Source organism: Lissotriton helveticus, chromosome 6, assembly GCF_964261635.1.
Source record: "Lissotriton helveticus chromosome 6, aLisHel1.1, whole genome shotgun sequence".
Lineage (NCBI taxonomy): Eukaryota > Metazoa > Chordata > Amphibia > Caudata > Salamandridae > Lissotriton > Lissotriton helveticus.
In genome coordinates, this window is record NC_136067.1 from 1,887,168,266 (window position 1) to 1,887,195,119 (window position 26,854).

A 26,854-nucleotide genomic window follows, 5' to 3' on the forward strand; every position below is an offset into this window, starting at 1 on the left:
ACAAACACAAACCATGAAAGATGGTTCCCCTACAAGCCAAAGGTCACTGTGACCTTCTCATTTCGTTCTCTGGGCTGTAAACCCAAACATCTCGTGGTCCCACCCAGTGTTGACTTTGATCAAAAGCAGTGATAAAGATTGTGCTTTAAACCCCTCAACCCTTTCAATAGCCTTTTCGGGGCTCCAGGGCTCCAGGGTCAAGGCAGGCGGCCAAATGTCTCACAAGAAATTGAATTTCAGCCACAGCTTGTCTTCAGTGTACAAACAAGAGCCTGGCCTGGCATCTTGTGCTCACAAGTTTGGGTTCTGCTGTTCTTTGATGCAGGGATGTGTGTGGCACTTCGCAGAAACGTGTGTGACATCTTCATGCAGGTGTTTCTAGTACAGAAGTTGGTTAATATTGAAAAGGTCTTGCAATGGCGGCCTCCAGTCTTCTTTACAAATGTGCCCCCGTCCAGGCCTCCTTATTGAATCCCCACAGCTCGTAATTTATTCCCGCAGTATTATACCATCTGGAAGGTATGACTGTAAAAGTATTTATTGCTAACCTAGGGACCACTTGCTTTTCATAACATATAGTCACGAAGACTTCATAACTCTTCCTCCTCTGCCTAATGATTGGCTATCATGAGTGAGCCAGAACCACTGAGCTAACAACAGAACCAGGCCATGCAATGGTTGTTTACCAAGGGATGTCAATCTCAGGGCTTTGGTTGTTTGTGTATTGAAAATATGTTTGCTAACTTGAGTCATGTACAGAAGAGGTAGCACATTGGTAGCAGATGTGGATGCGTATATCCCACATGCATGGATTCTTGCATCACTGCTATGCAGGGGCTAAGGGGTGTGTGTGTATATGTGTGCGTGAGAGAGAGAGAAGGAGGGATCATACACTACTTAAGCAGGTCTTATATCTATTCTTGCTGCTAGAGAAACTTGAATTTGCTGCTGTACAGGCAGTGCTCCTGTTCTATTGTATAGGTGACCATCTTTTCAGTAAATAACAGTGGAAATAATTGGCACTATCTAGTGCGGGTGTAAAAAGAAGTAAAACAAGCATTTACAATGCAATAGGTCTCGCATTTGCAAGAATTTAGGGTATTGGCAATGTAAATGTCAATGCCTTTTTTTATCGGCTTTGAAAAACAACACATAAATAAAAGGCATTGTCATTTACAATGCCAATAGCTCTAACTCTCGCAATTGCGAGACCAATTTAATTGCAAATGCTTGCTTATATACGCAAACGGGGCATAAGGCGGGGGGCCATGGTGCAAATGCTTCTAGAATTCCACGCAGTGGCAAATCTAGTAATGGAGCGAGATATACGTTTGCATGAAATTTTAGCACCAAATATAAGCAGGCTCAAACAATGGGCAAAAGAAAAATTGCTTAATTGTCCTACTCCTGATACCTGTAAATTCCAGTTAATTACTAAATTTACGAGTTTTCCCATAGGCTTTTGACTACGAGTAGAAATTTGCACTAGAGTGTGCCCCTGGGTCAGACCTCATGTGAGACGCTGCTCACTCACGAGTACACAGCTCTTATCGTCAGTTTTTATGCGCGAGCTCCGGTGAAAACATCATTATCGTACAACTTTGTCAATACGGTACCCTACAAGCGTTCTCCATTCGCGTAACGCGGCACTTCTTTGCACACATTTTAGTGTATCTTGGCGTTTTCCACATAAAGTTCAATTTTACCGTGTATATATAGAACTACTCGGACAGTATCTGTCTCACCCTTTCTACAGGCCATGCCTCTGTAATCAGATATGTCACATTTAAAATCAACTTGTTCACAATTTACAAAGTGTCACAAACATGCATGGTTTTTCAGCAAGAGGCGCATTGCGTGTGTGATGTCTACATTTAAGCTAACATCTACTGATGCACGAAGTATGTAGGGCTATTTTAAGAAAACATTTGCAAACGGGCTGCACGGATGGGCGTGTTTTGTTCTTTTTAGCGGATTTACCTGAGTGTCTTGCAGTATTATACCTATTATTGTACTTTGTTTTCTCTTGTAACCTGCAGTTGATGGAGCGAGATTCAGAAATGAATTACATTTCAGCTCGTGAAGTTACACTTCCATAATTAATTAATAATATTAATGATTTGTGCTGTGTGTGTATTAATTCAACCTAGTTTAAAGTTGCATCTACACAGAACACGCGGGAAACTAACATGTGTGCTTATAAATGTGCAATATGTTGCATCTTCATGTTTGTGGAAATAATAAATTAATTTTGTCTATTGTTGTGTCATTACTAATAGCGGCTGATTTAAAGAATGGCATGTGCTTATTTTGCCTTTTGTCTATGTGGTGTCACTCTATTCTTACAGGTGCATAAAGAATCCTGCTGGATTAAATGAAGAATGGTAAATATAAATGCTGCTTTATTTGTTTGCTTCTGCTAGGTAATTTAGACTAATGGGTTAATCATTACCAATGGAGGGTGGCAACAGAACAAACTGTATTTATTTCATTAATTTCTCTTTTATGTTTGTTTATATAATAGTTTTACAAATGAAGCTTAGAGAAGGCTGCAGAAAAATAGTCACTTCTAAATTTTGACGCAAGCAAAGGTGGCGCAGAAAAATGACGCTTTTTGAAAAGAGGCCTATTGATGAAACTACCACAAGAGAAAATAATTCTGAAAAGGATGAAAAGCCTATGAGCTTTTATTTTGAAAGGTTTTGGAAAGAACTGCTAAAAGTGACTCTGTGGAGAGGTTTTTAAACGTGCCATGGGAGCTCAGAACGGACAGGCTCAAGGTTGGAAGGAAGAGACGTGATAGATTTTGCATTGCTTGAACTTCTTTCGCTACAAATTGTAGCAGCCTGAGGAAGTGCTGCCAAGACTTCTGCATGAACAATGAACTAGTGAAAAAGCCTGGGCATGTGGAAAGGAGATGTCACAATTTACTGTGGCATGAGGTGGCTCAGCCAATGGAGAGCTAGAATTCGTCTGCTGGAATGTGAAAATAGTTAGCTCAGCATAGTTTTAGGGTATAAGAATCAGCTCAAACAACAGACATTTGGCTTGCGCTCGAGATTCCTGAGGGACGTGTTATGCTGATGGACAACATATGTAAGGAAAGGAGCTTTTTATTAAATATTTTATTTCTAGGTGATGAGGGTAGAGACAGTGAGATAGTTAGGGTTTGGAAATGCTAAATTTTACTTATTTCTGCTAATGAATAATATTTCTTGTATTTTTGCTCTCTTTATTAATTCTGAATAAACCTCTCTTTATAACTTTTTCTAATGCCTGTTTAATAAAATTCCAAAACCTGAGTTTTTCTAGATATGTTTAAATAAACTTTCTAAATGACAAGCTGGTCTTGTTTATTGTGGGTAGTTTAAAACAACATATATAGATCTTATCACCTCATGATTCAGTCGCTCTGTTGTTGATATGGGCCTAGTGTTGTATGGTAAATTTAGTGGTAGTAGGTAGAATCATTTATGCAAAATTTTGGTGAGAGCGCTGGATCAATTTTCTGGTAGCAATCGGACGGTTATATGTTGTTTTTGACATACATGTTACATGCATGACACATATATGTTGGTATATTCATAGGATAAATGTTTAACATATGTTGAGTTAGTGATTTTGTCAGATTGTTTAATGTAGTTGAAAGGGATTTTTCCAGCAGTGTGAAAATTTCCCAGGTTAGCCATGGCAAGGTTAGTGTAACACTGAGATCAGGACGCTGGTATGTTATCAGGTTACACAAGTACATTTGTTCTGCTTCAAAAGGTGATATCGTCGCATATCATTGTGTTGTGGTCGTGCAACACAAGTTTAGGGTTCTAGGTGTGTTAGAAAAATTGTATGTATGATAGTGAGGATAGTCTAAGAAATTTGAGCATTGAGTATAGGGACAATGAGCCTGTTCTAAAATTCACTGTGAAAAGAGTAATAGAATATATCTAAACTTGAGTGAAGGGTAAGTGTTAATTTTTCCTTCAAAAGGTTAGAGTCCTAAGGATAGAAAAATTTCTCTTCCAAGGTTAGAGTCCTTAGGAAGAAAAATAAGCGTTGTTTTCTCTCCTACGGTTAGAGTCCTGAAGAAGAAAATAAACGTTGTTTTCTTACTGGCGATTCTGGATTACTACGGTTGGTTAGAGTCCATACCGAAGTTTTCATGTATGTATGTTTTAGGGTTTTCCTGTTTGAAAGTGCGTGAATGTTCTGTAATGTCAATTGAGTTAAATTTGAATTGCTAAATGTACCTGCATTCAACTGAAACACTTTTGATTATTACCTGTTAGAAGGGTAGGGTAAGAATTGCTCTATTGGCGAATATATATTCTGTGAGAATAGCGTCGTCTATTCCACGCAAAGAATTTCTTGCATGACTGTAAAACTGTCACTCTTTAGAGAAGCAGACAGATGAGTTTGTTTTATGTAATTACTAAATTGTACCAAAAGTAATTTTAAGATACTTAGGAGCGTTCAAGGTAAAGTCTGTGCTATTTAAAGACTTTATAAGGTGTTGCGCACTATTTAAATACAATTAAAAGTACTGCGCGCTAATAAAAATAAATTTAAAAGTATCACGATCGAAATTGTGAAGGAGGGGCCGATTTTAGGAGCGAGAACGTGTGGAGAAAGCCTGAAGCTGCAGCAGCTGTCTGCGTCAGAGCCGCCGCGCTCTGATAGGCTGAAGTTCCGGTGTGCCATAGAAAAGGAACTCTCTCATTGGCTGAGGCGTCGTAAAAAAGAAACACTGTGATTCGCTGAAAAGTGTTTCAATGCTTTGGAGTGGTTGCGCGTGATTGGCTAATATGCATCACCACTCACTGGCGAGTTATTTGTATTATGGAAGTGTCCCCGTGTAGTGACTTGATTTTAGAAATAATTGGGTAATTTAACTAAATTAAGTGGAGGTTTGTTCCATATTAGAGGGCACGTCCTAGTGGATCAACTATCTGCATGAACAGATTCCCAGTGCGTAGTAGGAACACACTCTAGTATAGAGCTGGACAATTCAAGTGAGTGCGGCTGGTATATTTGAAGGGAAACACACAATACCTGAAAAGATTCTGCCTTCCTCGTTACAACCGCGATGTTGTTTTAAAGGGAAATGTGTCACAAGCGTAGCGCGCTGTGTTGAAAGCACATTTTGTAAAGGAGGGGGGCTGCTTGGAGCGTAAGGGGAGAGCTGCCAGCTGCAGCGGCTGTCTACGTCACAGCCGCCGCGCTCTCATTGGTCAGGGTGTCGCAGCGTCATAGCAGGGCCGTGCCCTGATTGGTTGAAGTATCACAGCGTCAGAGCAGAGCTGCGCTATGATTCGTTAGCGGCGTTTCTGTGTTTGGGGTGGTTGCGCTCGAGTTGACTAATCCGCGTCACTATATGCCTGTAAATTTAACAAGTATCGTCAGATAATGAAGAATTAAGTCTCCACTTTGGTTTCCTCAGTTGCAGTCACGAGGTTGTTTTCGAGAGAGAGGCGTGTGTTATGACTGATGCCGGCGAGCAAGTGCGCGCTATGTAAAATTGCATAAATAAATTAAAATAAAATAAAAGCGATTGCGCGCTGTGTTCAAATTCCATTTCCAAAGAAAGGACTGAGCGCGAGAGAAAGAGAGAGACTGACAGCTACAGCCACGCTGAGATTGGCTGAGTATCGCTAAAGCCGCACTCCGATAGGCTGAGACGTGCGTGATGTCATAGCAAAGTCACGCTGGGATTGGCTGAAGCACTACAGTATTTTTTATAGATTTGAATGTCCCCGTTTTTGATTTCTGTCTTCGCTACAGCCACACTGTTAATTAAAAGGAAGTGTGTGGCAAACATTGCGCGCATTTTATAAGGGAAATAGCTGAACACGAGGGGAGAAAGACTGCAACAACAGTAATACATGTCAAAGCAAAGGCTGCACTGTGACTGGCTGAGCGTCGTGAAACATTGTGATTGGCTGAAGAGTTTTGGCAATTTGTTTATATTTTACAAATATACTGGCTTTAGGTTTTCTTTTCCGCTACAGCCTCGTTATTGTCACAGCTGATGTGTGTTTTGGGTTTTGAAGCAGCTGGCAAGTGTCAAGTGCTGTATTTGAGCTGTGATTTACTCTGAGTGTTTTAGCTTTGTTCTTTCTTTAATGCGAGTGCCCAGAACTGATCTAAAACGATAATTTTATCGCAGAGGTGTGGTTCATGGTTGTTGGGGTCGTTGATCACAGTATAGCAGTTACCAACACCCTATTAAAGACAAGAGCAAGAGGATATATGTTGGCAGTACAGCATTAGCAGCTGACAATAGAACTGCAAATACAGTTATAGAGCACACCAAAGAAGGAATAAAAGTGGCAATATCAGCAGCATTGTGTCACAATTGGTGATTTGTGATTTCTAAGTCAAATTAAGTTACTGGTTTAAAGCTGGTTGTCAGAGGGGGAGAATGAGGATCGAGCAGGGTAATTAAATAAATAAACATTACCTAGTCTTTTGTTAGTTGCAGTATTAATTACTGGTGTGACTATAGTGTCCCTCAACGATGCATATAATTTATTGACAGCAGAGTAGAAGCTATCCATTACTAAATTAGACAGAGTGTATTAGGGAGGTTACCTGTGTTTAAGGTAATTGCGCACGCAATAGAATTATTTTAAAATACACAGTTCTGTCCCTGTTTTGATTTATTAATTGGATTATTTCCATTGATGCTTTCAGTTAGTTTATATTTTTACTGCCCAAATTAAAAGTGCGAATTTAGGAAAAAGTGAAAGCAGATTTGAGCTAAAATTATTGTTAAAGGGGTCTAAAGGTTTTTGCAGCAAGACTTTTTATTTAAATTAGAGGCAAACACATCAAGTTTTATTTTTCCACAGCTGTTGATGCAGAAAGGTGTGTAAGTGCAAATAAATACATTTTAAACATACTCAATCACATTTAGGTGTTTTGTTGTTGCAAATTGAATATTGTATATTGCTGTTTTTGCAAATTCATGTTTTTCTTTCCAGGTTTATTAAAAAATAGTAATGCAGGTAAATTAGGAGATATATTAAATTGACAAAGTTATAAGGTTTTTCTACACCTGATATTGTTAAATTAATTAATTAATTGATCAGCAAACGCTATAAAGCCAATTAAGTGAACACATTTACCTATTATAATTATATTTAACTAATTTTAACATGGATAACAGTTTTCTAAAGAAAAAGAAATTGATTTCTTGGTACCGGAAAATGAAAAAAGTTGTTACTAAATGTGAGAGCAAATTAATGTATCTCAAATTAGCGAATGTAAATAATAAACATCTCAGAGTAGAAAATATTGATCAGTGTAAAATTGATGTTGTAAATACAGATCAGGACAGAAATTCAAGAAGGCCCCCAGAACAGATTAATGTAACACCAAAAGTCACGGTTCAGATTAATAGAGTCCCAGCTCAGACTTCTTCTCAATGTGACGCAACAGAAAAGCATGATGAAATGCCTAGTACTTCTGGAATTAATATTCCTGATCATGTGAATTCATCAAATGATTTAATTGAACAGTTAACAAGAAAAATGGAAACAGAGACAGCTCTTGTAATAATTGGTCCTGTTCACCAGGTGCTTAGAAAAGATGAAATTAATTCCTCAGTTTTAACGGTCCCATTAAATTCTGAAATAAAAATATTTGTTGAAAAACTTTATTCTAACGTACCTGAAAATGAGCCAGTGATGATTCTAACTCAGCAAGAAAGAGTGATGACTTCAGTTCTAGCTAGTGAGAAGTCTGATGTTAACATGATTGCGTTGCCATTGCCAAATTATGTTAATAAGCAGACAGACAATACAGATACAGGATTAAATAAAGAACAGGATAACAGTCCACAAGGAATAAATGTACTTCCAGTATCTTGGAAAGAATCTGATGGTCTTTTTAGTGAAGACATCAAAGTAATAGATGAAATTGATCCACAGATTAAAATAAGCTTGACAAATGATCATAACTGTCAGAAAGTATTAGAATTTCACAAAAAGCCCAGACAGGAAATTAAAGATGTTCCTCTGCCAGAGTCAAGTTATGTCTACTTCACTGATGGCTCTTGTCTAAGAACAGAGAAAGGCTTTATGAGAGCAGCATATTGTGTCTGCACAGTTGCTGATGTTGCTGACAGAAAATACGGTTATGGAGTTGTGCATGATTATGAACAGCTCTGGTCCCAAAGAGGTTATTTGACTTCTGTAAGTTCACCTATCAGAAATGCAAATTTAATTAAAGGATTGCTTGATGACATTCAGTTGGCAGTAAGGATTGCTGTCATGAAATGTGCAGCATACAAAAAGAATGATGAACATGCTTTGAGTTCACTAATACTAACATCTGTAGTTGAAACATGGCAGGGAGTCAAAGATTTACAAGATGAAGCAACTCATGAGGAGAAAAACACATGGTTGAGAGCAGAATGTAGACAGCGAGATGAGGATGAAATTTGGACACACAAAGATGGTAGAGTAGTTTTACCAAACAGCATGATTGCTGACATGGACAAAATGTACAATGGTTTTGAACAAATTGAAAGAGATTCAATGGTCAAGTTTTTCAGAGGAATTTGGTTCAATACAAAATTGAAAATATTTGTAGAATTTCTTTGCTAAGGGTGTCTGACTTGCCAGCAAATGAACGCAATTAAGAAAACAGTTGTGGGAATGGGAACAGAAGGACAGGAGAGTGGTTCATTCACCAGATTACAAATGGAATTCATTGAGATGGCACTGCATAACAAACTGTGCTACGTTCTTATGATTATCTGTTTGATTTCAAGATGGGTTGAAGCATTTCTTACGCGACATAATGATGCAATTTCTGTTGCAAAGTTACCAGATGGTAGAAACATATTGAAAACAGACTGTTACAAATGATTTGTGAAGTTTTAAACATTGAACAAAAGCTCCATTGTACATATAGACCAGAAATTTCAGATGTTGTGGAGCAAGAGAATGGTACTATAAACAGAGATGTAAAAATGTGTCTAGCTACAGGTACAAAGTGGACCGATGCCCTTCCACTTGTTTTAATGTTTCTGGGAAGTACTACTGATAAAGAGGCAGGTTTAAGCCCACGTGATATTATGATGGGCAGGGTCATGAGTCAGGCATTCATACCAGTGGAAATATTGATGACTATTAATGATAGCGTCAATTTGGAGTACTACAGGAATTTATCAGATGTAGTGACTTCTGTGTCTAATGAATATGGAACTGAAGTGCAAACAAGAGAAAAAGAGCAAGCACATGATCTGTTACCAGGTGACTGGGTCAGGAAAAAAATTGATTGAAGAAAAAATTGTCTAGTACCAAGGTGGCAGAAAGCGAGGCCAGTTATTCTTGTTACAACAAATGCAGTGAAGTGCAAAAGACTGAAGAGGTGGTTTGACACTGGCCATACTTTACGTCTACTTACACCTGAGAATTCTGATGAAGAAAGTGTAACCACTGCTGATTCAGATTTTGAAGAAGGGCCTGAAAGAAATCCAGATCTTGAAGATCGACAGGTTGGTCGACATCTGGCGAGTTTGATTGAAAAACAAGCCTTGAATGAAGAAGATTTGAAAGTTGTGACTGTAGATTCAGAAAATGATGAAGATCTGCTAAAAAAAGAAGCAGAAGAAGAATGTGATCAGATTGTGATTCAAGACCAGGAGAGTATTGAAAAGCAGAAAAGAAACTCTGAAAGCAGGAACAGGAATTGTGAAACTGGGAAGTTGAAGGTAATTGAAGAAGATGAATTGCCAAGTACCAGCTACATAGATGACGTTCCTAACGGAGTGAAGCTGCCGAGTAAAGAAGTACCTGAGTCTAAAGTTGAAATTTCTGACACTAAAACTGATGAAAGTGATGAAGATTCTCAATTAAGAAAATTCAGAAAAAGAGCTTGGAGAACAGAATATAATGTGATCAAGTCAAAGAAGAAATTACCAAGAAAAAGTGGTGATTGGCCAGAAGAAAATGAAAGCCTAAAATTCAAATTGGTACACAGATCAAAAGAACAGATTGATGAAATATCAAGTCAAAGAGATCCTGAAAAGAAAAGTGAGGCAGGAAAGAAATTAGAAGTGATACCTATAGTGGAGGTAAATAGTAGCAATCAGGAAAAGATTGAAGAGAATAGTGACAGTGATTGAAGTACTTACCTGTTAACATTTTAGGTTTCCTGTTTTTGGCATTAGGCTGAAGAAAATGTGTTAAGTGACACAAGGTCGAAGAAATTGTGTTAGCTGGAAAATAACTTGTGACGCAAGGTTGAAGAAAAACTGTTAGAAGGTTTAAGGATATATATAAAAAAAAAATGAAAAAGGGGGGTGTTAGAAATTTTTAGAAAATTTAGACAACATTTTTAGAATTTTTTGTTTTATTTTTCCTTGCAAGCTTAGTGAAAATACTTTCATGTTTTCATAAATAACAGTTCAAGATGCTCAATCTTTAAGGGATGTTGTAAGATGTCTCTGATATGTGTGTTACTAATAATTCTGCTTTAGTTAGTGTTAGTTGTCATTTCCTTTTTTGGAATTAACAAGGAGAAGTTTAAGGTCATTATGACAAGCAAAGCTTCAGCTAGTAAAGACAAACATAGTGTAATACTGACACCTTTTTTAGTTATAGTTTTTGCGACACTTTTGTTGAAGATCAGTTGTATGTTACACAAGAGAAAGAAATACTTGAGGAAAAGAAGAGAATTTATAAAATTAGAAAGGCACAAGAGAGAGAGATAGTACTGGAGGGGTTTTCGTAAAACTGAATATGAGAGTTGTAGGCAAACTGATGAGACAAGTCTTTGGAAATACTAACACAGGCGAAATCGAATCATGTTCATCTTAGATAAAATTTTTGCTAAAATTTTTTGGTGGTGTTTGGTGATTTTAAAATCACCAGATGAGGGAGTTGATGGAGCGAGATTCAGAAATGAATTACATTTCAGCTCGTGAAGTTACACTTCCATAATTAATTAATAATATTAATGATTTGTGCTGTGTGTGTATTAATTCAACCTAGTTTAAAGTTGCATCTACACAGAACACGCGGGAAACTAACATGTGTGCTTATAAATGTGCAATATGTTGCATCTTCATGTTTGTGGAAATAATAAATTAATTTTGTCTATTGTTGTGTCATTACTAATAGCGGCTGATTTAAAGAATGGCATGTGCTTATTTTGCCTTTTGTCTATGTGGTGTCACTCTATTCTTACAGGTGCATAAAGAATCCTGCTGGATTAAATAAAGAATGGTAAATATAAATGCTGCTTTATTTGTTTGCTTCTGCTAGGTAATTTAGACTAATGGGTTAATCATTAGCAATGAAGGGTGGCAACAGAACAAACTGTATTTCTTTCATTAATTTCTCTTTTATGTTTGTTTATATAATAGTTTTACAAATGAAGCTTAGAGAAGGCTGCAGAAGCAATGGTGGCGCGGAAAAATGACGCTTTTTGAAAAGAGGCCTATTGATGAAACTACCACCACAAGAGAAAATAATTCTGAAAAGGATGAAAAGCCTATGAGCTTTTATTTTGAAAGGTTTTGGAAAGAACTGCTAAAAGTGACTCTGTGGAGAGGTTTGTAAACGTGCGACGGGAGCTCAGAACGGACAGGCTCAAGGTTGGAAGGAAGAGACGTGATAGATTTTGCATTGCTTGAACTTCTTTCGCTACAAATTGTAGCAGCCTGAGGAAGTGCTGCCAAGACTTCTGCATGAACAATGAACTAGTGAATAAGCCTGGGCATGTGGAAAGGAGATGTCACAATTTACTGTGGCATGAGGTGGCTCAGCCAATGGAGAGCTAGAATTCGTCTGCTGGAATGTGAAAATAGTTAGCTCAGCATAGTTTTAGGGTATAAGAATCAGCTCAAACAGCAGACATTTGGCTTGCGCTCGAGATTCCTGAGGGACGTGTTATGCTGATGGACAACATATGTAAGGAAAGGAGCTTTTTATTAAATATTTTATTTCTAGGTGATGAGGGTAGAGACAGTGAGATAGTTAGGGTTTGGAAATGCTAAATTTTACTTATTTCTGCTAATGAATAATATTTCTTGTATTTTTGCTCTCTTTATTAATTCTGAATAAAGCTCTCTTAATGACTTTTTCTAATGCTTGTTTAACAAAATTCCTCGGTCTGAGGGGGACGGTGTTCAGCTGGATTACATCTTTCTTAGCTGGTCGCCGACAGACGGTCTGGGTTTCCTCAGCCTCCGCTGAGATGCCGCCATTGGGAGTCGGAGTCCCGCAGGGCTCTGTATTGAGCCCGACTCTTTTTAACATCTTTATGACCCCTCTGGCGGCTCTGGCCGAGTCTTTCGGTGCCCAGATCATATCCTACGCGGATGACACCCAGCTGCTCTTCACCTGTCGGAAAGGGGAGGATTTTGATGGAGAGAGTATCCGCGAGTGCCTTGGGGCTGTTTTCAAATGGCTCCAACTGAACAGCCTCAAGTGCAACTCAGATAAATCGGAGGTACTCTTCTTCGGCTGTCAATCCGACCCGGACTGGCAGGTGTGGTGGCCTGCGGACATGTCTCCGCTGAGGCAGTCATCTCAGCTAGCGAAGAATCTGGGGGTCAAAATTGACAACTGCTTGACCTTAAGATCTCAGATCCTCGCCCTTACGGGCACTTGCTTTGGACTTCTCCGCATGCTTCGGAAGTTTTTTCCGTTGCTTTCCGAGGATCACAGGAGGATTACGGTGCAGGCCTTGATTGGTTCAAGATTGGACTACGCTAACATCTTATATCTTGGCCTGCCCGAATACCTCCTGCAATGGATGCAGGTGGTCCAGAATGCGGCGGCGCGCGCGCCATCTTTGGCCTGCACAGGCGAGTTCATGTTTCCGGCCTGTTGCAGTCGCTTCACTGGCTGCCTATCCGACAGCGGATAGCCTTCAAAACTCTGACCCTCGCGTATAAGGCCTTCTATTCTACTGGGGCAAAATACCTGCAGAGGAGGTTCCTGCCATACCGTCCTTCTCGATCGCTGAGATCAGAGTCGAAGCTTCTCGCCATTGTTCCTCGTGTGAAGAGGGCCCGCCTGGGAGGTCGCTCTTTTATGCTCCGGGCCCCTCAGCTTTGGAACTCTCTGCCCCTCTCGCTACGTAGCAATCCTAACCTGCTATCTTTTAGGAAGGGCTTGAAAACCTGGCTTTTTGCCTCTTAGATTTTATCTTCTTCGTTCCCTTCTTTTTATTGTGTTGTGTTTGCCAGGATGTTAATAAAGCGCCGGGACACTCTTTTGAGTAGCCGTGCGCTATAAAAGCCACAAAATACCATAACATAACATAACATAACAAAACCTGAGTTTTTCTAGATATGTTTAAATAAACTTTCTAAATGAGAAGCTGGTCTTGTTTATTGTGGGTGGTTTAAAACAACATATATAGATCTTATCACCTCATGATTCAGTCGCTCTGTTGTTGATATGGGCATAGTGTTGTATGGTAATTTTAGTGGTAGTAGGTAGAATCATTTATGCAAAATTTTGGTGAGAGCGCTGGATCACACACTTGTCACTTTTTCCTCCTGTAATGCACTGTTTGCTACCTCATGTATTTTGTTTGCTCACAATTGTCACTTTTACCTCATGTAACTTAACGTTTGCTTTTGTAATTTGTTCACTTGTAATTTTCTCCTCATGTATCATTACTGTTTCTATTGTGAAGCGCTCTGACGCCTTCGGGTAAAGTCTGCGCTATATAAAAAAACACATAAATAAATAAATTAAAAGGTCATTACAATCCCGTTAAAGGGATATAGACGGTGAGAGCTGAAACATGGCCTCTATCTTATCACACGACCCAGTAGTCATCAAAGCATGGGACAAGCTCACCCTCTGAGCTCTCCCTTTCATCCAGCCCGCGTCCATTCACAGATGAGCTGCTTGTCCGGAGGACAATAAACCCACCCATGGGCGTAGGAAGTGTGGGGGACGCAGGGATATATTCCCCCCAGATTTTGAAGTGGGGGGATGAGGGGACAAAAGAATTTCCCCTCTTCCTTTTGTTATTCGCAGGGCCATTAGCGCGCAAAAGCGTAACCTAATAGCCCTGCACTTGACCTGCCTTGAGTCAAAGAGGCCACCCGCCCTCTGCGCTTTGTTATGCTGCAGGAAGGCTCTGCGCTCTGGGAATGAAAAAAAACTCTGTCTCTCTTCCTTCATGCCCAGAGAAGGCAAGGACAATGTCAACTTCTTCTGGTCTGCCTCTGGCAGCTGTCCTCCCCCCCTCTCTCTCTCTTTATTCCTCCATCTCTTCCTGTCTCTGTCTAACTCCTCTTTACGTCCTTATTTCAAGAGACACTCTTGTACTCTCTCTTGCCTCTCCTTTTCTTCATTTGTTCCCCTGTGAAATTAATCCAAAAAAGGTGGAACACTTTGGCTGGAAATGTCCTCATTTTCTGACCGTTTTCTATTCAAAAGAAAAACCTTAGGACGGAGAGAAAAATAATGAAATACCTAAATAAAGCAATACAGAGTAGTCAGCAGACAGGCCAGATTGGTTTTTACACCCACACACATTTGCGCCACTTTACAGAGTTTGCCAGTGAGAGCGCTATTTTTTTTTAATCTTCTTTCTTTGAACAACATTGCTTTCCCAGGGTGGGGAAGTGCACCATTCCTAAAGGGACTGCAATACCTGGTTGATGGAGTGGAAACGTTTAATATGATTGTTTTCAATAGTTTTAATTATTTTAGCTTATAAAATGCCGCTCTGTGTTTGGGGATGTGGTCTTTTTTAAACCAAACTGCTTACATTTTGAAAGGATATAAGCAATGGACATTGAAACGGGTCCCTTCCTGGTCCTGTAGCCATGTCCTGAACTTTTCAGGCAAAATTACTTACTAATTTCTGAATAATGAGTTTTAAACAGTTAAGGTAACAGTGTTGTTACTGATTACAGTTCACATGCTTTGCTTATCCTTGCATTCTCTAAGAGTGTTTGCTTTTTCCAGGGTGTTATTCATTTTTTTTCAGGCAGCATTTTACTGTTGTCTAGTGCATAATTTGAATTTAGTCGCAGCACAATTGAGTTGTAGCTGAAGGCAGTGCGAGTTTCTCTCAGTGGGGCAGTATGGTGTTCAGTGTGGGAGAGGATGTGGTACTGTGGGACCAGAGATGCAAATTTGAAACTGCAGAACCATGCTCAGCCTTCATGACCAGTCCATCAGACCACACTCCTGACAGAGCTCATTCCGATGCTATACCTTAGAAGGCCCGATAGACCTTAGAAACCCTGGTGTCTTAGCACCCGCAGGTGGGCCCTAACAGTGGCAAGTCTGAGTTAACCTTGAAGGCCTGTCCACCACAATTATTGCAGTTCACCTCCAGTCTTGCGAGTAGGCATACGAAGAAGCACACCCTAGATCAACTGTGACTGTCACTGAGGTCACAAGACCCTTGAGGCCAGTCCACCTCGTCCATTGGTACCTCCATTGGCCTTTTTCATCAGTAGTAGTGCAACTTACCAGGGGTTGGCATTGTAGGATTTACATGCAAACCAAACTTAGGGGGTGATTATAATGGCAGTGAGACCACCACGTCGGTGGCGGTCCCACCGCTATCGGTGACTGCATCACCGCCCGCAGTATTACAATGGCGGGTGGTCCCCTGGCGGTCAGAAAGACCAAACGCCACACACCCGATGGGCTCCTTGAACCCACCAGGGCGGCGGAGGGGCTCTTGGTTCCTACAATGCTGGTGGTGCCTACCAGGCACCACACTAGGGATTACGATGTCCCTTGCCCGCCAGCCTAGCCATGGCGGTTCACACGCCATGGAAAAGCTGGCGGAAAGGGACATTTGACACCCATAGCAGGCCCCTTTCCCCCCAGCCCCCAGATATGGGACCTGCATATCACGGCACCATGTGGCAGGCACCGTATTGTGCCTACCACGTAGTGCAGTGATATATGTAACATGTCCCTTTTTAGGTCTCGCGCCTGCGATTGCAGGGCGAAGCCCTGCTGTCGCAAAGGGAGCCTATAGTGATTGTTTCTGCTTTCAAGGACTAAAGAGGAGAGGACAAGAGACTGGCACGCACACGCAGCCTGCTGGAATCAGATCAGGTCGCGCGCGTGAACACGCTCTCCGATCCCGGCAGGCTGTTCACACACACACAATGGATATGGACGCGCACACACAAACAGACAGGTACACACAGACACACGTACACAGACACACGCGCACACACACGCAGACACACGCGCGCACACACACGCAGACACACGCAGACACACGCACGCACACACACATGCAGACATATGCAGACACACACGCGCACACACACACACACAAACATGCACCCCACCACTCACCGGGCTCTTTCTGGTACAGGCTCCGAAAATGCGGGGCTCTCCCTCGGGCATGGGAGCCCCGCGTCATCACTGCTCCTCTGGCCGGGCGCTCCGTGGGCGCGGGCTTCCAGCAGAAAACGGAAGTCCCGCCCCACGGCAGGTTTCGGCAGTGCACGCGCACGTCTATTCCTGCTTCCGCTCATTCCGCTCTCTCGCCCTGGGGTCGCATATCTGGTATGGGTTTTACCTTGTTAGTGTATAGTTTCTTGTTAAACGCCCCCGTTGTAACTTAGGTCCTGGACGCAACCTCTCACAGACATTCCATGTGTGAGAAATACAACTACACGATGTCCCCGTAGTACTGTGAAGCAGGCAGGCGAGCGCAACCGCCTGGTCGCATTTACACATGGGAGGAAGCAGTGTATTCGTCAGATTCCGTATTTGCATTTTAAGATTATTCCTATTTTGGTCTGCAGATATGTGCACCTCGCTCAGTTTAGCTGGATGACGTCACATTCAAATCTGTCATAACTCAAAGACAACCGAGCACAACTGGAGTAAGGCGCGACTGGTAAGCACTACCAGAGTGCTTTCTGCGGCAGTAAATCGGTCACTACTTCATGCCATGAATATTACACTCTGTGATCTGACGTTTTCAGTTTACTCAGTTAAAAACATGCGTCTCCATCATTACAGGGCTCTTGGTAGCTGCAGGGGATAATTGTGCTTTTTATTGCATATAACAAGAAATGTTTTCCCATACTCATCCGAGGGGCTCAAGCCTTGCTGTCCAAATAAAACACTGCCAGATCAAGGATGCCACCAAATGGGGGGGGCGCTGTTGGGAGTAGAGGTGGCAGTGAAAGATAGAAAAGCACAGTTTTCACTGTCCACACAGGATCGTTGCACTTAGTGTGTGTGGGACAAACTGAATGGGCAGGTCGGTGCTCACGGCTTCCTAGGTGCATCAGTACAACACCCACTGCTGTATGTCTCCATCCGAGCCATCACGCGAGGGTCCTTGATTTCAAGGGAAACGGGCTCAAAGGAAAACACTCGTAGGTTCTCATCTGTGGAAACATCTTTTTTATTTGGTTTTGCAGTGCTTCATTGCCTCACGAGCGTTGTGAGATGGCACCCATGCGTGTAGTTTGTGGTCCTTGTCATCTCTCGTTTGTGTGGAGCAGCAGGGGTCTTCTGCCAGCAGGGGGGGTGGGCCTTGCCTTGTTGCGAGGGGTGACAACCTAAAACGCAACTTAGTCATTGATGGATTGCATTGTAAAAAGCGTGAGCAGAGCATTGTGCGGGGAGCAATTCGCATCACAAAAGCACTGACCTCATGAACGAAAAGCAAGGGAGGGATCTGTGGTGGAGGGCTGTATGGTTTTATATGCCGTGACTAAAAGGGGCTGATCAATAGCTATGCAGTATATATAAAGCTTGTACCTTTCCTTCAAACCCTGGCTTGGATGCCTTGGCTGAACCTGTTCCATGTACAATAGACACAGAACAGCCTCTTCCAGATGGAAATGGGGGATAAGAGGAGGATACCGCAGAAGCGAAGAACGCAATATGACATGGAAGAAGTAAAGGATGCTGGGGATAATAAGGAAGCACAGGGTACTGGAGAGCACAGAGGTAGGGATGTAGGAGTGCTTGGAGGGCAGGCACAGAGGAATCAAAGCACGCAGCCAGCAGAGTATGCCGGATGGACAACAAGAGAGCACAGAAGCAGCATGGCAGCCAGGAGAGCTAGGGGACGCCCAGCACACTGGATGGCTCAGAAGTAGTAACGGGTCCCCGAGACATTAGTGGAAGGAGAGGAGGGCACAGAGGGGTCGAAACATGTAGCAAAGCCTGGAGCAAACAGGATTCAGGAGGACTTGTAGAAGCACAGGATTCAGGAGGACACAGAGGAAGCATGGGCTTTGGGAGAACGCCCAGTAAGCTCAGGCTACTAGAGAGCACAGAGGTACAGTTGTGCTTAGATGAAGCACAGAATGCTGGCGGGGCTCTGAAGCAACACATGCATCAGGACATGAAGAAATAAAAGTAGCAGGAAGACACAAAGGAAGCCCTGTGTATTTTGCAGCATAAAATGCACAGGATGCAGGAGAGATCATAGATGCAAGGAAAACGAGGGTATAGCGGAAATAATCTTTTGGAGGAGGGTACAATGGATGCAAAAGGTCATAGATAAAATGCAGCACACTACAAGACACAGAGGAAAATAAGGATGGATTCAGTCAATGCTGTAGTAATCCCAGCAGAACAGAAGGGTACATGAAGATAGATGTGGCAATGGATAGAGGAAGACCGTTTGAAAGTAAAGACTAGAAGAGCGCACAGCGGAATCAAAAGGTGGAAGGGGACAGCGAGAAAGAAAAGGGCAGATGAGGGCACGGAGAAAGCAAACGATTGAGGGCAATAGTGTAAGCAAAGGACAGAGAAGGAAATCGGAATGGAAGGGATTTTAAGAGGGTATAGAGGAATCAAATGATAATGGAATGCATAGTGCAAACAAATGACAGAGAAGGGCATAGTGTAAGCAGAGGATGGAGGAGGGAAACGAGAAAGAAATAAGAGGAGTTTGGCATATAGAAAGCAAAGGATGCATTTTTCCTGGTCACCTGAATGCCAGGCTTAGGGTTCCTATTGGTAGTTCTCCCATTGTTTCCAGTCAACTTACCACTAGAGCTTCCCCTCCCACTTACAGACCTTTTGGGTTGCCCAGGTAAAGTGCCACTGGTTATGGGTGCTTGCCTCTTAGGACCCAGAAAGGGCCGAGGACACACTGCCACACCTCCCCCAGACGTCCCAGTAAGGATCCACTCATCATTACAAGGCACAGCTATCACTGCCTCTAAGCAACTAGCACTTCAGCGTGCGCACTTTGTCTACATCCAGATGGTAAGGAAAACGGTCACTGGGTTCTGGGGAATTGACCAAGGGCAACCCACCCACAAGGAGAGCTGAACTGAAACTGCAGACACCAAAAATGTCACTTGCTAAGAGGAAATTTATGGTGAGGCACAACGTATGGTGACAATTTCCAGGTCGCATCCCACACTCCGATACGCCCTAGTAAACCTACTGTGCAATTCTGCAGCAGCTGCTTCCTACAAACTTCCTCCACCCTCTTCCATCTAACACGAGAGATGTCCAACCCACACGCCCACCTCTCAGCTTTACTTCATGTTACAAGCAGACCAGCCCACCTGTTGACCCCTACCTATACCCCTGGCCCCTCCCTTCTTCTACACATGCGTCCTCTCATCTACAAACCTGCTCAGCTATCCTACCTCTGCCTTCAACCATAGCAGCCCACTCTTTGACTTGTATCCATTCTCCCAAAGCAAACACTCCTCCTGCCCCCGGATTCCGTGACCCACAAGCCTGCTCTTTATCTCTACATATCCACTCATGCTCTCTCTCCTCCTCCTACACCTGGATAATCCAACCCACACATCCACACACCTGTCCTGCTTTAGGTTACAGACAGTGACCTGCACTCTGTCAGCGCTCTCTCCTCCTTCTACAGCTGTTCGGTCCCATATTCTCGATACATCACTACAACAAGAGGACAAATACCCAGCAGCTAAACTGTCTACTCTTCAATGCAAGATCTATGAACAAGTACCTCCACAACGTATTTGCCTTACTATCATAGTCAGCAGCAGACCTCACTTTCATCTAAGTAACTTGGCTTGCTGAAAATTCTGCACTCCTGTGCCAGGAACCAATACCACCAGAATCCAGTATCATCAATACATGTATCAGGAAGATTGGAGATGACCTTGCAGTCATCCACAAGTAAGCTTTACAAATATCTCACACCAAACACTCCATGAGCGAAAGTGAATCCTAGCTAGTAAGATGTCACTCCACTTCATCGTTCACTTGTTTCTTCTTCCTCATCTATAAACCACCTATCATCACTTTAGCCCCCCCCAAACATTTTTGTACAGTATTAACGCAGGCAAGGCATCATGATCACCTTCACCATCCAACAACACCTGCAAATCTATCGCCCTCACTCTATCTATCGCCCTCATTCTATCTATCGCCCTCACTCTATCTATCGCCCTCACTCTATCTATTGCCCTCACTCTATCACCCTCACTCTATCTATCGCCCTCACTCTATAGATCTATCGCTCTCACTCTATCTATCTATCGCCCTCACTCTATCTATCGCCCTCACTCTATCTATTGCCCTCACTCTATCACCCTCACTCTATCTATCGCCCTCACTCTATAGATCTATCGCTCTCACTCTATAGATCTATCGCCCTCACTCTATAGATCTATCGCCCTCACTCTATCTATCTATCGCCCTCACTCTATCTATTGCCCTCACTCTATCTATCTTCCCCCTCCCTCTATATCGCACAACAACAGCATCACTCAGGGGCACCACAGCATCACTCAGGGGCACCACAACATCACTCAGGGGCACCACAACATCACTATACGCTACCACAGCCTCACTGAACGCCACAGCATCACTTGTCGCCACCACAACATCACTCAGCGCCACTACAGCATCAATCTGTGCAACCATTCAACAACAACTGGTTAAAATATGTTCTCTTAATGTTTCAAGCTTTATTTCAAATCTCACAAAAAGATGTTAATATTTCCCTTCTGGTCTTGGATTTTCCTCACAATAAAATACACTGAACATAATCTTCACACAAGTTATTTACAAAAGTTTAAGCTATTGCCATTATAAATTCAATAAATTTTATTTAAGTAATTATTATTTAAAAAAAAATAAAAGCCATTGTTATTTGTAATATCAATACATCTAAGTCACGTAAATACAACACATATTGCATTACAAATGCTACAAGTGTCACATTTGCGAAAGTTAAAACTATTGGCATTGTAAATGACAAAGCTATTAATTTCGCTATTTTCAAAACCAACACATAAATACAAAATGTATCATTTACAATACCAATAGCTCAAACTTTCCTAATGCGAGACCTATTGCATTGCAAATGCTTGTTTACATTGCGGCTAATGATGCAGCCAGCAGCACCTACTGCAATGTAAAAGATAGGCACTGCGAACGCCGTAGTGGCAGCCTCACTGTAATGCCTGTCAAAGGGCCGCCACCTTGAAGGGCAGCGGTCTCATTACCCACATAAATGGCAGACTGAAGCCCATCTGCCTTCGTAATCAGCCCCTAAATTTGCAAACTTCTTGGTCTCTGCTTCATGCAGAAACACTTTTAACATGTACAGCCTGATTTCGGGCCATTGGAGTTATGCAGCAATGGAGGCCAAAATTATGTTGCAGTGTTGACTAAATTATGCAACGATGAAAAGGCTGCAGCGTAATGCGGTACATTTTATGATAGTTTAGTATTTTGACATATTTATACATACTAACAGCCTCTGCAAAGCTTTTGCCTCGTTAGTACCTGTGCAGCAGTAGGAAAGGTGACCAGTCAACCTTTCCAAAGGGCCCTACACGTCACAGCAACATAAGTCACATTTCTTTTAGTAATTTTTGATCCGTTTGAGCTACAAAATTGTTTTGGGTTAAATTGTTAGATTATGCAGCAGATGATGTATTATGTGGCAAATATGATCCAGCCATAGTTAAGTTTTTCCACTTTACTTAATTTTGCCCCAACATTGTAGTTGATCAATTTGTAAGTTCCCCAAACCCAAAAGTCGAGTTTGGGCACACTTTGCATTTTAAAAGCAGTCCTACAACACATGGCTACTTTTAAACTGGCCTCAGGCTTCAGCAGTGCACACATGCAAGCACAGAAAGGGCTGCTGCCCTCTAAACTGCCATGCCCTATTATATTCTAGGGACTTAAAGGTAGTTCTAATCCCCCTGCCCTATTATGTACTAGGGCCTTATAGGAGAGGTCATGCCAATCATAGGGGTACCCTAACCCATAGTGCAACCTGGTGTATGTAGGTGTTTTCACTGTATTTTTAAGTGTCTCTTTCAGAATAGAACTGGACCTGGGCCTGTTTAGGCAGCGGCCAGGGTCAGTCAGAGTCAGGTACCACTAGTACCAGTCAGCAAAAAATTGGGGAATGCCCAGGGCACAGGGTGGCTTTGCAACACTAGAGAAGCACAAACTCAGAATTTAAAACATAACACCATGGTTGGGGGGTAGTTCTCTTTAATAATCAGAATTGATTTCTATCCAAATGAACCCATTTCCAACATTAGGATAAGGAAAGACTGGGGACAAATCAGAACGTTCTAATCCATACCTGGAAGTTTTCATGCAGCTCTTTGATGATGGTTAACAACAGCTCACTGCTCAATGTTAGCATTTTAACTTATAAACTGCAAATACCAAAAGAATCTCCCAGACAAAAGCAGTAACTCACTGACCTATTTACATGATATGCATTTTGTGATCTGCGTGGTACACGTTCTTTCCAGCAAGCATATTGCCCCACTGTGGCTACCTTACCATGAGTCAAAACTTCCACTAGACAAACCTCCGATCTCTCTCAATAAAGAATATTAATCACCGAAGTTATCTTCACATTTTTATTGTTGCCCGAAAATTGCTGGAGACCAGGAATACAGCAACAGGTACTTTTCAAACCATAATGCATTTGCAAACACGACGCCCCACCCTAAGTCAGCGACCTTTGTTTGCTTGGTGCATGAAGATGCAAGATTCATATACATGTTTTTTAACATTTGGTCTGATTACTATATGAATGTAAATAACAATAAAGCATAAAGCAAACTGTGACTACTGTGACTACATGCCTACTTTTCTCAATATTTCACTTCAAAAGTATGTGTTTGGATTTGTTTAACGGGCGGTGATTTGTATAGGGTCACTGGAAAGTCCACAAGGTTGTCCATGTCCCCGCCCAGAATTTTAGTGTCTCCTACGCCCCTGAACCCACCCTCAGCAGACTCTGTGGGGCCCTCCCCTTGTCTACAGCTCCCCGGTCCCCCATCTCGACCCTAGGAGCACTGCGCTCAGTATGTGAAACTGTCTGCGTTTGCCAACAAGCTATGAGCACTGTGGCATCTCTGTCTAATTAGGTGCGGGGCATGTTAACACCAGAGCCGCAACAAAGGCGGGGGCAAGTGCCATTGTTCGACTTCTGCCCCCAGGGCATGCGCATGCTGTTAACTATTATTAGCTGGTTATATGGTTTATAGCCCTCTGTAAATCGAAACGCCCCAGGTCAGGACTATTTTTTGTTGGACTGAGCACACTACTGTAACAAGCGAAGAACACCCTCCAGACTTTATGAAATGGACGGAGTCGGAGAAATTGAAGTAATCTTGGTGTTTTTGACAAATTTGTAAATTGCGCTCTGCTGGCTGCTAGAGTGAGGGTCTGCCGAATCAGTGTTTCACTGCTGCCTGCTCCTGCCTCCTGAGCCCCAGCCGCCTCCTTTGTGATCCCCCTACCTCCACTGTGGCACCAATACATGCCGTCTACAACAATGCCAGACCTCACTAAAAACTACCGCACACACAGCTGGAATGGAGCTCATATAAAAGTGCACTTGGCATGATGGGATATGTAGTCCCTGTAGCTCGTGCTATTCGTGCACATAGTGTAGTCTAAAGGGAAAAGAACTACATGTCATTTCCGTGATAGGTGAAAGACAAGTGCAGGGAGAGGTGGACAAGGGGGAGATCAATATGAACTATATTGAATAAACACACAGCAATGCAGAAATAGGTGGGGGTGACCATGCAGCACAGGGGAGGAGGTGGGAGAAGTTGCAGGAGGCATGAGGGATGTGACAGCAGGAAACAAAGAAAAACAATAGTACCCCAAATGTGCTTAACTATATAGTAGTTGATCCTTGCAGCTGTGGGAGGAAGCCAAAGAGAAAAGGAGGGACAAGAGGAAGGATTGGCCACTAGCAGGCACGTATTTTTAAAGGACGCTGAAACAGACAAATGAAAGCAGTGGGTAGGCTCTAAGCCAACATTTAAGTATAGAGATCTATATGTATATAACTATATACTAAAGTATATACAAGTGGTCTTGAATGCTCGACCTAAAAAGGAGCAAAGGTCGATTTGGGGTGGTGAGCACACACAGTGCAAGTTGGATGGGCGTGCAGTGGTCAAGCGGGTAAGCAGTGCGTAAGACTGAGAGTGCTGATGATGCAAGGAGGGTGGTGCAGGGTGTGAGGAGTGGGAGTCCTCTGTGCAAGGGTGAGGGCACAAAGGGTACAAAAGTGTAGAGAGGGCAAAGTGCAAGGTGGTGTGGAGGGCAGGGTGCAATCTGATGGGGAGCACAGATTGCAAAGGGGTCGGGAGCAGAAGGTGCACAATAGGTACTGCTCAGGCTGGAGAAGTGCATACTTCCCAAACAACTCCAGATCAGGTGCTAAACAGCTGCCAGTAGGGAAAGCCTTTGCTGCGCATGCAGAAATGTTTAAATACAGACAGCAACATTGTAAACACTTCTCTCACACACAGAACATGTGCCACATGGGACTCAAGATTACATATGTTTCTTTCACAAGCAGGATAGGTAGCACCTGGGCATACTGAAAGCTTCCATTGTACACAAAGAACAGGCACCGCATGGGCATCAGCAGTGCTGCCATGCATAAAGAATTGCGGGGCATATTATCAAGGGGGTTTATCTCTGCTTTTTTGGCTTTAAAAGCCAAGAAAGCAAAGATAAAATGATCTCCCTATTACCTAGCTGTCGCTAACACCAGTTAGCGACAGCTAGTAGGAGATAGCGACCATCTTGGGCCCCACTTTGCATGTCAGTGATATTTATCACTAATGACTTGCAAAGTGGGCGTGCCAAGATGTTAGCGACTGGAAACAGTCGCTAACATCGCTATCTCCTATTACCAACTTTTGGAGATATTCGCGCTAAGCGCGAATATCTCCAAAAACTAACACCTGCCCTGAGCAGTTCTTAGCCATGTTATCCAATGGGAGGTGGATAACATGGCTAAGAGCATTAGCTCGGTAATGCATGAATATCGCTGACTTTTCAGCGATATTCATGCATTGCGGCCGTTTTTTATCGCATTTGCGATAAACCTTGATAATAGCAAGGTTTATCTGCGATAATTTCTGACGATGCTTAGCGTTAAAAAATTCGTTGCTAAGCATCGCAATGCGATAAATATCGCTTAACGTTGGTAATATGCCCCTGCATCCTTGTGTGCAGCAGCAGTGCAAGCTACTCAAAAACACAAAGAACAGGTACAGGGGAGCAGATTGGAGGCACAGCCTCACAGTGAGGCAGACTCAGCACACTTATAGAGGCCCTATAAGGTGGCAAGAAGGATCATCCAGCCAGAAGCCACAGAGATCAGCCTGAGTCCTACACTCATGGATGGACCGGCAGTGAAGGAACAGGAAGTAGTCAGGTATTGGAGAGGTGCCTCGATGCTCAAGAGCACCCTCCTATATAATGTTGTTGTCTTGGAGTTTTGTTACTGGCTAAGTGGTGTGTTCTTAGTCACTACTTAACCTGTCTAAAAGGGAGTCTTTGACCCTATATTAAAAAAGATGGTTTTCTAAATATGTTGGTGTTAATGAGTCTTCCTGACAGAATTATTCTGGAACTTTATATGTAGTAGACCCAGATTATGAGGGTTACCGGGTCTACCCAGTGTACATTTAATTTGGTGCTCAAGAACAGCAGCGGAGGGTTCGGGGGGGGTGGAGGGGAGAAAAAGTCATGTGCTTATGATGAGGGTACAAGTTGAGGTGCCTGTCACCTTCCATCATGCCATCGAAGCGGATCGCAAGAAGAGTCCATTAAGACTAAGTCTGTCAGATTTCGTTTATATAGTTTTTTGGGGCAGGCCACTGACCCAATGAGAGCGACAGAGGCATGTATCCAGTGAGAACCAGCTTTTCTGTCTTGTGCCTCAAATAAGGAAGCACGGTTGGAGATACTGCTTACTGCTTAGTTGGGTCCACAATGGGTGGGGGGCAGCACATACCACTGACCAGCTTGTTGGTGTGAAAAAGGACGCTTTATTGGAAACAGGTGCACCTTACAAATAAATTCCCTTGGCTTGTGCCGTACAAAAATAAACCTCACTAAATATATACTTCCTAACATACCCCAACCCCCTCCTCTAAACTTGGTTCCCCCTACAACAATTATAAATACCAACTTGCAATTTCCAACTTTCCTAACTACCTAACTATATAACTTCTTGTATCTACCCCAACTGTAAACCAGACATCATAAACCCCCCCCCCAGTACTTAGGAAAAAGACCACCACAATGGCTTGTACAAACACACCAGCACCTGCTCCAGCGACAAAAACCCCATACAATATGCTTCCCCAATGCACCCGTTCCCAACAAGACCACCTCGCCAAGCCACAGCTCACCAACTTTCAAACCAGTTACTACTCCAAACAAACTAAACCGGCTGCTGGGTCACTACCACCAAAATGGTGGGTAGTACCCTAAAATGGCTGGCTAAATATGCGTCAAGCCCAAATGCAGCCCAAAGCTAGCCCACCTACCCCAAAAAGAGCCCACCAATCCCAACCAGCCCAACTGAGGTGCTGGCTGCCCTCCCCCCGCCCCCCCGGGCCAAAACCCCC